Source organism: Microtus ochrogaster, chromosome 16 (assembly GCF_000317375.1).
Source record: "Microtus ochrogaster isolate Prairie Vole_2 chromosome 16, MicOch1.0, whole genome shotgun sequence".
Classification (NCBI taxonomy): domain Eukaryota; kingdom Metazoa; phylum Chordata; class Mammalia; order Rodentia; family Cricetidae; genus Microtus; species Microtus ochrogaster.
Window position 1 is genome coordinate 39,677,094 of NC_022018.1, and position 1,149 is coordinate 39,678,242.

Genomic DNA, 1,149 nt, shown 5'->3' on the forward strand with positions numbered 1-1,149 from the left:
CTGTAGACCAGGCTGGTCTTGAACTCACAGAGATCCGCCTGCCTCTGCCTCCCGAGTGCTGGGATTAAAGGCGTGCGCCACCATCGCCCGGCCAGAAATTACTGATAGATCTGAGGAGCCTCAAAAATATTTAAAATGAGGATTTGCATCCAACCATTCTGAGGTCTGGGCCCTGAATGAACACTTGAGGCAGGGTACTTGAGAATGGCACTATTTTGAGAGAATTCTGAAGACCTGGAAGAGGGCAAGATCACTAGGTGGGCAAGACCAAGACTCAGTACTGATGCCGCATCTTTGCTCTGCCTGGTCTCAGCTGTGTAATCTTCAACTGTTGTATCTGACACTCTTGAGATGCTGTGATGAAAATGGCTGGTTCTTCTCCGGATCATCGTCTTTCCCCTCAAAATCACAGGAGAAGCTAGGAGTAGTTATAGGGCCTGATTCTGGCCAAAGATTTGTTACAGTGGGCATCCCCTACACAGCCTCACCCCCATTCAGCTGTCTTCTCTCTTTTCATGCCTCTGGAGGGAAGAGGCTCTGAAGACCTGGATGAAGGGGGAAGGAACCCCAGATGGAAGGGATCTGGGTTCTGAAATGGCATGTAAAATGCGCCCATACCCAAAACAGTCTGTGAATAGGGAACACACTTTCATTGTGATGAACCATTGATCTGTAATTGAAAATAAGTTAACGTGGCTAATATAAATTTATTTTCTTTCTATCATGAAGGCTAATAATGACACCTACTGCAGATATTGCAAGAATCAGAAGAAATGCTCATTTGTACAGGAAGTCACTAGAGAGGCAGTACCAATCCTCCTCCTCCTCATCTAAGTAAGCATGCTCATGCAGGCTCACTAACACTCAACTCTCCCATCCTCCTCAAATGTCTCATTTTTATGATAAAAAGTGTTTTAATTGCCTTTTGGCTTGCTTGGGATAGGATCCTACTGAGTAACCCAGGTTGGCCTTAAACTCTTTCTTTCTTCTGCCTCCTGAGTGCTTGGACTGCAAGCATATTCCACTAAGTCTGTGTCCATAGTGTTACATACTGTTAGTTTCTTTCTTTTTTTTGTTTGTTTTGTTTTGTTTTTGTTTTTCGAGACAGGGTTTCTCTGTGGCTTTGGAGCCTGTCCTGGAACTAGCTCT